Source organism: Balaenoptera acutorostrata, chromosome X (genome assembly GCF_949987535.1).
Source record: "Balaenoptera acutorostrata chromosome X, mBalAcu1.1, whole genome shotgun sequence".
NCBI lineage: Eukaryota > Metazoa > Chordata > Mammalia > Artiodactyla > Balaenopteridae > Balaenoptera > Balaenoptera acutorostrata.
The window spans coordinates 84,632,377-84,642,084 of NC_080085.1; the positions used below are offsets into that span (position 1 = coordinate 84,632,377).

At 39.3% G+C, this 9,708-nt stretch overlaps 1 pseudogene; it reads left to right on the forward strand.

Moving 5' to 3' along the window:
* Positions 1 to 7,496: 7,496 nt before the first annotated feature.
* Positions 7,497 to 9,282, forward strand: LOC103019232 (ferritin light chain-like; annotated as a pseudogene).
* The last annotated feature ends 426 nt before the right edge of the window (positions 9,283 to 9,708 follow it).

Here is a 9,708-nt window from a genome sequence, read left to right on the forward strand (position 1 = left end):
TATATGTATACTCTGCTCCAAGCTAAACATAGTGTGAACAAGTTTTGGGGAATAGCAGATATAGCAGGAGATAAGACCACTACTGATCCCCTAGTTCCCTACCAGAGACCTTATCCTGTGAGTTCCCTGTGTGACAGAGAGCACAATTATCTGCATTTTAAAGAACAGTCTATTAGGATTCTGCCTTGGGCAAGGAGCAGATTAACTGCACCCCCATCATACCCTAACCTACTATAACTTGTTCCAAGAAAGAACAAGATGCCATTTAACTAAGGGCTGTGTCAATGGGCAGAGCATCTTGGTTTGTTGCGTAAAGGCAGAAATTCTGAGGCCCAGATTCAAGGTCTATGACTCTGAGAGAAATGTGCCTTTGGTTACCAGACCATGAAACCGACCAGATGTAAACTGGCAAAAAGCCGATTAAGATTTTAAAAGGATTGATAGTCTGCCTGAAAATAAGCCAAAACAGTGGAGAGCAGTGCCAAGAGGAAGAAAGACATTCTAATGATATTGGCGGAACCCCTTGAATTTCCCAGTTAAATGAATGAACATATTCCTTTTTTTTTTTTTTAAGGCTGTTTGATGTGGATTTCCATCACTTGTAACTAAGAGTCCTGACTAACACAAGGCTAAAGTGAATGGGAAGAAAATTAAACTGTATTGAGAAGTTATGATACGCCAGAAACTGTGCTAGGTGCTGTCCAATATTCTTATTTAATGTTCACAATAACCCTGGAAGGTATTGAGTATCTTCCCTTATTTTGTGTAAAGGAAATTGAGGCTTAGAGACTTAAGTACACATTAAATACCCATGGTCACATTGTTAGTAGGTGGTGGATTCAGGATTTAATCTAAGTCCGTTTCATGCTAAAATTCATACTATTTTTACTAAACCACACTCCTCCTCAATAAAACGAGGATCATAATAGTGCTTGCCTCATAGGGTCATTATAAATACTTGGAATATTGTCGGGCACATAGTAAGTGCTAAATAGTTAAACAAAATGCATAAAGATAAAATAAATAAATAGACTAACAGTGGATCAAGGCATTCCTCCTTGACATCAGAATTTAATATAATCCACGAATGACATGCAGTTTGATCCTGGCAAATCCTATGATGTCTAATGGCCTTGATTATTTGAAATCTGTAATCAGAAGACGGTTATAGTCACTCACCAGCTTAAAAAAGAATAATTATAATTGCTGTAAACTTTTAAAATATAAAAGCTACCAAAGTCAAAGTAGATTTGGTTATTTTTTTCAGGAAAGCTAAAATAATTAAAATACATTTACTATAAAAACACTATTCGGACATTATAATTCTTTCAGGGCCCCAAGCTGGGAATTTTTAGCATGAATATTATAAATTAAGAAACATTAAATGCAGGACTCCTGTAATGAGATTTCTCACTTAATATGCAATACTACACATAGGACTTGAACTTACTCCTATCTTGAGTAGAATCTGCTTGAAAATTTAAGTAACAACAACTTTGCTCTGTGCAGAGTTTCAAGGTATAAAATAAATTATTCATAATGAGTTAATTATCATCTCAGTGTGCCATCAGTCCTATTTTTAAAATGATATTCAAAAGATTAAATCCTCAGGAATTTAATCATAATTTGCATACACTAGTTTTGAAAATAAGTAACAGTCTCTCGATCAATGCAAAATTACAAAATCTCCCAGATGAAAGATAACCTTCACACCATAATACAGATAGAAAAATAATTTTCCTGTCAGAAAAGCTAACGACCACCCTCCATTGCTTGAGGACATTTTACAGTTTATTTTAATAAATTGCCTCACATTCCCCTTTCCTATGAAAAGAGGAAAAACTATATCTCTAATTCTATGTGGGCCTTTGATTTTCAGCACATGGAGGACTGGGCTTCAATAATTGAATCCATGCCTCTGCTCTTTTCCCTTAAATATATAGGTGCTTGATCATCACTGAATCTCTTAAACACAAAATAGTGACTGACACATAGTGCCCCCGTCCAAATTTCTTAGACTTGCATAGACGAGAAACTACCAGGTCATCACAGGAATTATTATTTTCTCCCTGAAGCCACTGTGAAACACAATGGCTGAACAGTATAAACTCAGGCATCTCTGTTTCCTCCAGACCCCAAAGCAAGCCTTTGTGATAACCAACCCCCGACACGTAAAACAAGAAACAAGGACCAGGGAGGGAGATGCAAGAGGGAAGAGATATGGGAACATATGTATATGTATAACTGATTCACTTTGTTATAAAGCAGAAACTAACACACCATTGTAAAGCAATTATACTCCAATAAAAAAAAAAAAAAGAAACAAGGACCAAACATTACCTAATAGCAGACACAACATCCCTTCCACTTTGAAAATAATCAATAGATATAAAAACTTTATGATTTCTCATATTTAGTTTACTACCAGATTATATTTTGGTCTAGTACTTCTTCCTGCACAGAAATCCATATAACTAACATATTGAGAATTAACATATAGAATTAAACCATTTCACTTTACAAGTATATTTATTGTTTGGTTGAACATGTTACAGACCACAATTAAGTCTAGTTCTTACATTTTATTGCTTAACTTGATAAATGTGTTTTCCCCAAATTTATTACAAACTCCAAGTGTTAGTGTCTGAAGATGCTATGTAACACTTCTGTATTCCCATTGTATAATTTATCCCAGCATTGACACCGTATTCTGCACTGCTTCTTCAAAAACAAAACATGTTTGCTATGATTCTAACCAAATAGTGTCTAGACATCAAAAGAAAAGTTTTCTCTAATCTTTCCACCTTTTCAAATACTCAGAGAATTTACTGGAGAGGCAGAGAAGAAAACGAGATCAAAGTTTTAACATTTTTTAAAACTATATGTTCCCATTTCTTGACAGATAAAGAGACAATGAATAAGATCTGCATCCTGTGATCAATAGAAATGTAGAGGTTTGAGTTTTATTATTTTTCTCTTGCTTGCCTTTAAAAAATAAATAGCGCTTGCCAATGACTTCATTACACCCAGCACTTCAAGGTAAACATAACAGAATTCTACTTTTCTGGCACACTGTGATGGCATGGTCTTCTTGGTAAGTAAAAGATGACATTGAATTAAACAACTTATTTCTTTATAGGAACTCAATTATAGCCTTCTCTGGTATTTTCCCGAATCAAATCCAGGGCTACATCTTGTGTTAAAATTCTCATATACTCCCTTGGCACAGAGGTAAAGAAAGGCTTCTCTACCTCCCTCTTTGATTTTCCTCTTCAACCAGGTTAAAATCCAACCCAGGATTTTTAACAAACACAGCTGTATATAAAAAACAACTGCTAGAAGACAACAGAATTCTTGACTTGAATAACAATTAAAAAAAAAAAACAAAACTGCTCGAATACCCAAATGCTGCCAAGTTCTCCAATCTTCTGAAGCCACTCTTTTCATGTAATATCCAATTATAAAATGATGTAAATCACTATAACTTATACAATGAAAAGTCCACCCTCCCTAAAATCCAAGGATTCCTGGGGTGGGGGTTGGTGGCTGCAGATGTGAAATCTCATCTCCAAATACATCCCTGACTGATTCTCGATCCCCTTATCATCATATGTCTGAAAGCTGCTGACCTCTTATCTCCCCTACTTTGTGGCCCTCCATCCCCCCTGCCCCATCTAGCACTCTTCCTCCTTAATTCCCCAAAGTGCCACTAACACATGGAGTATGGAGTTCAAGGAAGTCATGTGGAATCAAACGAAGCCAAAACGACGTGTGGAATTAAACTGGAGAAATAAATGAATGTATGTAGCAAAACAGAAACAGACTCACAGATATAGAAAACTAGTAGTTACCAGCTGAGGGAGGGAAGCGGGGAGGGACAAAGGTAGGGGATTAAGAGATACAAACTACTATGTATAAAATAAATAAGCTACAAGGATGTATTGTACAGCACAAGGAATATAGCCAATATTTTATAATAACTTTAAATTGAATATAATCTATAAAACTTTTGAATCACCATGTTGTATACCTGAAGCTAATATAATACTGTAGATCAACTATGCTTCAATTTAAAAAAATTTTTAATTAAAAAAATAATAAAATGTTGCACCAAGAAAAAAAAAAAAAAACAAAAACAGGAGAAATGTCAAACCAATAAGCCCAAAAGTGACAATGAAGACAGAGGTGTAGCTCAGAAAATATAAGAGAGATGGTCTCTGCCTTCACGGAATATATATACAGTCTATTGGGGCATTTTGAAACATACTTGAGCACCACTTACGCTTAAGCTGGGGCCTTTGTTATACACTTAAAGTCTTTCCACGATGGTGTTTTTTCCTTTAATGAACCCAATGATCAGAGATCTGTCAAAGTAAATAGGAAGCCAGAGAGTAACCAGGTAGCTAGTGGTGTGTTTTATAATTGGCCAGGTGATTGAAGACCTGTCTTGAGTGAATAACTGGACCGGAAGTGGCCAGGGAGGGATAATGTTTTCAGAGGATCTGACTGAGGGGGAGCTGTATTTTCCATTGTCTTAATAGTTGCCAATCATCTGTCAGTAAGTAATCTTCTGTCAGTAAGAAGAGAGTTTGTTCAGCCCGTTCAGTGCACCTGTGTGATCATATTCTAATTCCCAGTCAGAGTTCACTTGCTCTAGAGGAAGCCATTTCCAAATGAAGTGTTACTGTTTCATCCTCCTGGTTTTATTCCTTGGTTTTTAGAGCCAAAGAAGTGCTGCTCAAAGGGTAAAATTTTCTGAAATATCCAGTGAGCTGAAAATTCAAATAAGTGCTGGATCCTAATTATAAATAGAAAGAGTGGTAAAGAAAGTACATCTGAACATTGGATAATAGAAATATGTAATCAGAGTTGGGAATAGAGATGTAGAAATAGGCCAAACTATCAAAAAAGAATCTTCCAGGCACCCTTGTAATCTACTTAGATATTTCAGTATTTGACCTTGAAACAACTTCTGGCAAGTTGGATGGCATAATTTCCTAGAATATCATAGTGAATAAATCCATTAGCCCAGTGACCCTCACTTGGCATTTTCAAAGAAATTTACTGCCGGTAGTGATAAGGTTTCGAACACTAAAAGCTGCCTGGCTGATGAAAATCCTGTTTGAAAAAAAAAAAAAATCTAGGCAGATTTCACACAGGAGTTCCACCAAATACACTCATACACCCATACTGTTAAAGTGCATTAAGGTCTCAGGATATCATGGGTATTACAAATTCTATTTCTTCTATGAAATTATTTTTAATCCAGCAAAAATGTTTTGAGACCTACTATGTACAAGGCATATGCTAGGTGCTTAGGGGAGCATAGAGATGAATAAGAGAGTCCCTTCTTCCTTCTAGTAACAGATAAGACAATTAGGCAAATAACTAAATACTAGAGATACAAATACCCTACTGGGAGAGCTCAGGGAAAGAAGCAATTGATTCTTTTTTTTTAATTAATTCATTAATTTACTTATTTATTTATTCTTAGCTGCGTTGGGTCTTTGTTGCTGCGTGCGGCCTTTCTCTAGTTGTGGCGAGTGGGGGCTTCTCTTCATTGCGGTGCGCGGGCTTCTCATTGTGGTAGCTTCTCTTGTTGCGGAGCAAGGGCTCTAGGCTCACGGACTTCAGTAGTTGTGGCTCATGGGCTCAGTAGTTGTGGCTTGTGGGCTCTAGAGCATAGGCTCAGTAATTGTGGTGCACGGGCCCAGTTGCTCCGCGGCATGTGGGATCTTCCCAGACCAGGGCTCGAACCCGTGTCCCCTGCATTGGCAGGCAGATTCTTAACCACTGCGCCACCAGGGAAGTCCCAAAGCAATTGATTCTGACCAACAGAGTTAGGGGAGGCTTAATTGAGGTGAGAACTGATTCATAGAAACCAAATTAAGCCACATCCTTTGTGGAATCAAACTTGAAACCACATTCTTTAGCTGGATTTAATACACGGTGAGAAACCTGTTTAAAGATTATTTATCCTACAAAGGGAGAAATGTTATTAATGAAACAAAAGTGTTTTCAGCCATGTCATCACAAATGACAGAACCTAAAATGCTATCACTGAATAATATCTGTCCTCATGGGAACTGCAACGTGTTACAAAAGTATATTTAGGGCTTCCCTGGTGGCGCAGTGGTTGAGAATCTGCCTGCTAATGCAGGGGACACAGGTTCGAGCCCTGGTCTGGGAAGATCCCACATGCCACGGAGCAGCTGGGCCCGTGAGCCACAACTACTGAGCCTGCGCGTCTGGAGCCTGTGCCCCGCAACGGGAGGGGCTGCGATAGTGAAAGGCCCGCGCACCGCGATGAAGAGCGGTCCCTGCACCGCGATGAAGAGTGGCCCCCACTTGCCGTAACTAGAGAAAGCCCTCGCACGAACCGAAGACCCAACACAGCCAAAAATAAATAAATAAATAAATAAATAAATAAATAAAGTAGCTATAAAATTTAAAAAAATAATAATAATAAATAAATTTAAAAAAAAAGTATATTTAATTCAAGAAGGACAACGTCATGACTCTTAGTTGTAGAAAGACATTTTGAACAGTGGCTAACAGAGCAGGAGGACATAAATATTCTGTCGCTAGAAAGATATGCTGTAGAGTAGAACAGGAGTAGTTTGCTTGGCTTAAACATGCCTGTGATGCACTCTTCTCCCAAGACTATCAATTATTTTGCTCTTATTCCACAAATACCTAGTAGGCCTTTGATTACTAATGTACAGTTCTCCCTCGGTATCCACAGGGGATTGGGGATCCCCACCCCCACTCCACGGTTACCAAAATCAGAGGATGCTCAAGTCCCTTATATAAAATAGCATAGTGGGACTTCCCTGGTGGTCAGTGGTTAAGAATCCGCCTGCCAATGCAGGGGACATGGGTTCGATCCCTGGTCTGGAAAGATCCCACATGCCGCGGAGCAACTAAGCCCATGTGCCACAACTACTGAGCCTGTGCTCTAGAGCCCGCGAGCCACAACTACTGAGCCCATGTGCCACAACTACTGAAGCCCGCACACCTAGAGCTTGTGCTCCACAACAACAGAAGCCACCGCAATGAGAAGCCCACGCAGCAACGAAGACCCAATGCAGCCAAAAATAAATAAATAAATTAAATTAATTTATTTAAAAAAATAGCATAGTATTTGCATATAACCTATGCACATCCTCCTGTACACTTTAAATCATCTCTAGATTACTTATAATAGCTAATACAATGTAAATGCTATGTAAATAGTTGTAATACAATGTAAAAGCTATGTAAATACTTGCCAGTGTGCAGCAAATTCAAGTTTTGCTTTTTGGAACTTTCTGGAATTTTTTTCTCTGAATATTTTTCATCCACGGTTGGTTGAATCCACAGATTTGGAAACTGTGGATAAGGAGGGCTAACTGTAAGCATGCATTTTAATCCCAGAAAGGAAACTGCTTGAAGAACAGCACTAATCTTTGAACTCCTTGAGGGCAGGGACTATATGCTGGTTAGCATAGATCAATATGGCAGTGCTTGATGAGCCCTTAGGTAAACTGACAAAATTGCAAATTCGCAAAACTGTCAAAAACCACAATTCTAAGTACCAGCAAAGCAAAATGGACTCTTGTCAGTTAACTCTTACACATCCTACCAGACATGCAAATTTAAATATTATAGCCATATTTTTCAAAATAAAAGAAAGCCAGTAGAAAAATTATGGAAGAATCCACATAAAGTAACCTGATATATACCATGGGCCTATATTTTCAGTTTAACCACAAGTATTTGATATCAGAATGAAGTGGAAAGCTAGATGATCAAGGATCTATTTAAAATTTTTAAAAATCATATCAGAAATATTTTAATAATAAATATGATGAGAGAATGCAGAACATTTTTCGAGTAGGTCAAAACTAGAGCACAAATGAATTTAGGGACAAAATCTAATGAAATGAGTATATCTTGACTTGGTTAAATTTATTTGAAGTCTTTTTAGTTCAAGTATTTAGAAATACTTCCTGTTTAGTAAAATTTTAATCCATTTATTCATTTGAGAACTGTTTACTAAACAGCTACTTAGTACTAGGCATTGGGTGTACAGTAGTGATCAAGACAGGCACTGTCCATCTTTTTGAAGCCAGGGCCAGCTTATCCATTAGGCATGGTGAACACAGTGCCTAGGACCCACAATACTTTTTAGGGGTCTACAAAATATTTTAATTTCCTTTAGGATGAGAAGGAAAAAAATGAATATAATCCTGGCTGGATTGTATTAGTCTTTATACTAATGCAGTCATAAAATATAATTTTAATATTTGTTATGGAGAAAGAGGCCCACAAAGGCAAAAGTTGCTAGGATGGGCCTATGGGGAGTTTACATTCTACTAAAAGAGACTGGCTAATAATTACATAAAGTAGAAGACAGTGTAAAAAGTGCTGAGATCAGGGTAAATGCAGGGCGCGAGAGGAACCCATCTTGAGAGGTCATGGAAAGTTTCTCAAAAGCCTCAACAGAAACATGAAAGATGATAAGAGTAGGAAAGGAAATGCACAGGAGCAAGAATATGCATAGATCTGAGCAGCGTGCTCTGCACTCATGGGGATCTCTCTCTTGCTTCAACAGTGTTTGGACAGAACAGACCCAGGGACAGACCCTTCCTCCAGCCTCCGATCACCCTCCAACCCTTTTTCCAGTCGCAACCTTCAGAACCAGCAACTCAGCTATCCTCGGCCTCCAGGACAAGCCAACATTATTTTTTGAACTTAGCTCCTTATTACCCTTCAACCATGAGCTCCCAGATTCATCAGAATTACTCCATTGAGGTGGAGGCCGCAATCAACCGCCTAACCAACATGCATCTGTGTGCCTCCTGCACTTACCTCTCTCTGGGCTCCTATTTCCACCAGGACGATGTGGCTCTGGAGGGCCTGGGCCACTTTTTCCATGAATTGGCCAAGGAGAAAATCAAGGGTGCCCAGCATCTCTTGAAAATGCAAAACCAGCACGGCGGCCGTGCCTTCCTCCAAGACGTGCACAAGCCTCCCAAAATGAGCGGAGTAAAACCCAGGACGCTATGGAAGCCATCCTGCTCGTGGAGAAGAACCGGAACCAGGCGCTTTTGGATCTGCATGCCCTGGGATCTGCCTGCGCAGACCCCCAGCTCTGTGACTTCCTAGAGAGCTACTTCCTAGATGAGCAGGTGAAACTCATCCAGAAGATGGACGACCACCTGACTAACCTCCACAGGCTGGCTGGTCCCCAGGCTTGGTGAGTATCTCTTCGAAAGGCTCACCCTCAAGCACAACTAGGAGCCTAGCGGCCTTTGAGGAGCCCCTCTGGTGTCAGGGCTTCTGCCTGAAGCCCCTCTCTGTAGCCACCAGGCAGCTTTTTAACCACCCCGGAGCCCTCTCCCAAGCCTTGGACCAAATGGGAACAATAAAGCTTTTTGCAGAAAAAAAAAAAAATGTGCACAGGTCTGAAAGTAAGAGAGGTGACGGTGAGTGGGAAGAAGGCCAAGTACCTCCATATGTTTAGAGCAGTGGTTCTCAACTCAGGGCAATCTTGCCTCCCACAAGACATTTGGTAATTCCTGGAGACATTTTTGGCTGTCACAACAGGAAGGGGATGTTACTGGCATCTAGTGGGTAGAGGGCAGGATGCTGCTAAACATCTTACAATGCACAGGACAGCCTCCACCACAAAGAATGATCCTGCCCCAAATGTCAACAGTATGA